This window comes from Octopus bimaculoides, chromosome 7 (genome assembly GCF_001194135.2).
Source record: "Octopus bimaculoides isolate UCB-OBI-ISO-001 chromosome 7, ASM119413v2, whole genome shotgun sequence".
In the NCBI taxonomy this organism is placed as follows: domain Eukaryota; kingdom Metazoa; phylum Mollusca; class Cephalopoda; order Octopoda; family Octopodidae; genus Octopus; species Octopus bimaculoides.
In genome coordinates this window covers 98,318,049-98,320,680 of record NC_068987.1, presented here as the reverse complement: position 1 = coordinate 98,320,680, position 2,632 = coordinate 98,318,049, and positions in this window count along the sequence as shown.

Here is a 2,632-nt window from a genome sequence, read left to right as displayed (position 1 = left end):
ATATATATATATATATATATATATACGTACATATTTACATACGTACTTATATGCATCTGTGCCTGCGCCTGGATCTTTCTGTGAGTTTATTCGTGCCAGGCACACTTGCATGTGTGCATTAATTACATCATCATCATCATTATCATCACCAACATCCTCCTTATCATCATCATTATAGTCGTCGTCATGGTCGTCATCATCGTCGTCATCATCATCATCATCATCATTATTAGCGATGTGAATATCAGGGACATCATGCTCACCATGAGCAGTTATCATAATTCAACTTTAACCTTTGAGAATATATCATGCGACAGTTATTTAACGTCCCCAGCAACCAACTTTTTTCTGATATTTCACGAAAATCCGCCTCCCCATTTTTCTTGTTATTTCTAAGGGTCAATTAATTATGAAACAAAAGTGCTAGGCTAATGACCCCTAAAGGAACACAAAAGGATTCCTTAATGCGTACTTTCCCCCTCCGGCCCCATGTTTAGGATGTGGTGAAAATGGTGTGGGCCTAAATTGATTAGCGATGTTTGAAAATGTTGTTTGATTATAGCCTGATGGGTAATTATAGTGGAGGAACTTGTCCAAACGGCGTCAGCTCTTCAAATGATAACCGGAACATGTCCGGTGGTGGTGATGGGGGGGATGATAGGGGTGATGGTTGGATAGGCGGGGCTGAGAGGTAGGTGGAAAAGATGATAGTCAAATGAAATATGTATAAGGGAAAACTGTGATGGCTAAAAGACATTTATACATGGATGCGTCTATCCGTGGTTACGCGTGTGTGTGTGTGTGTGTGAATGATTGTGTATGTGTGTGCGTGTGTGTGGGTGTGTGTGTGTGTGTGCGTGTGTGAGTGTGTGCGTATGTTTATATGTGCATAAAAAGAGAAAGTAGGAGGAAGAGAGAAAGCTGATTGAAGCGGATTTTAGAAAGAGTGAAAGAAAATTATTAAATATTTAGGAAGGAGCGAGAAAGAAAGAAAGAAAGAAAGAAAGAAAGAAAGAAAGAAAGAAAGAAGGAAAGAAAGGGAGGGATCGTGTTAGAGAGAAGAATCGATTGCGTGAAAAGTAAGGAAGAGACAGAGGTGGTCATTAAAAGCGAGAACATGAGAGGTATGAGATATTAACGGAATGGAAAAGGGTAATATAAATATATAATATTTGAATGTGTGTATGAGTGTGTATATGCATGAAAACGCAGATGCATACAAACACCATGCGTATATATATATATATATATATATATATATATATATATATATATATATATATATATATATATATACATACAAGCATACATACATGCATACGTATAAACGTACACACATATGCGCTTGCATACATACATATATACATATATACATATGTGCTTGCATACATACATACATACATACATACATACATACATACATATATACATATATATGTGCATGCATGCATACATACATACATACGTACATACATACATACGTACATACATACAAAGATATGTGTATGCGTACATACATGCATGTATACAGACATATACATACAGACAGACAGACGGGCACATACATACATGCATACATACATACATACATACATACATACATACATACGTACGTACGTACGTACATATATGGGTGGGGTTCAGTGAGATATGCAATTATAGATAACTGCATACATGAATAAAAACATACAGCAGAGATGAGAGAGGGAGTGAAAGGGAGAGAAAGAGAGAGAAGGAAAGCGAGAGAAAGAGGGAGTGAAATCATTGAGAATGTATGCAGAAAACTTAAGCCGAGGGAGATGCGGTGTTGGTGTGAAAGAAATAGAAATAGAGTTGAGAAGAATATAGAGAGAGGGGTAAAAGGATGGGAAATGATACAAATAGTGATAAGAGTGTTTTGATGATGTAGATGAAGGAAATAGAAGGACGTGAGACTGGATGTCATTCTCCACAGATATAGGCTGGGGCCTGGCGAGCATCGAGGTGAAGTCAGTGAAACTGGGGACATCTCTAGGATGGATGAAAAAAAAAAAAACAGGAAAATGGAGAGAAAGGTGGAACGTTAGCGATGGAGGAAGAGAATGTAGTTTGTGATGAGGTTGATATGTCATGTGTTGTGTGTGATAATTGATTTATAGGAGTGCAGTGAGGCGTTTAGTTTTGGTTTTGAGGGGATTGTAGGGGTGTTAGATAGAAGGTGGAAGGGCCAGAAGGAAGAACTGCGAGAATAAGAGGGGGAAAAGGGCATAAGAGTTGATAGGATGGCACAACTGCCAACTGGCTTCCTGACTAACGGACAGATAGAATATATACATGCGCACGTATATATATATATATATATATATATATATATATTATATATATATACGGATATGTCTATGTGTGAGGGTGTGTATGTTTGTGTGTATTTGTGCGTCTGTGTTCGTGCGCGTATGTGTGTGGTATGTATGTGTATGTGTATGGAGTGTTTGTGTGAGTGAATGTTTGGGTCTATATGTATATAAAGGCAAAAAGACTGATATTTTGATAGATTCATAAATACATATACACACACATACATAGACAGACATTAAGCAAGTGTTTATGTGTGTGTGTGCATATATATATATATATATATATATATGCATATATA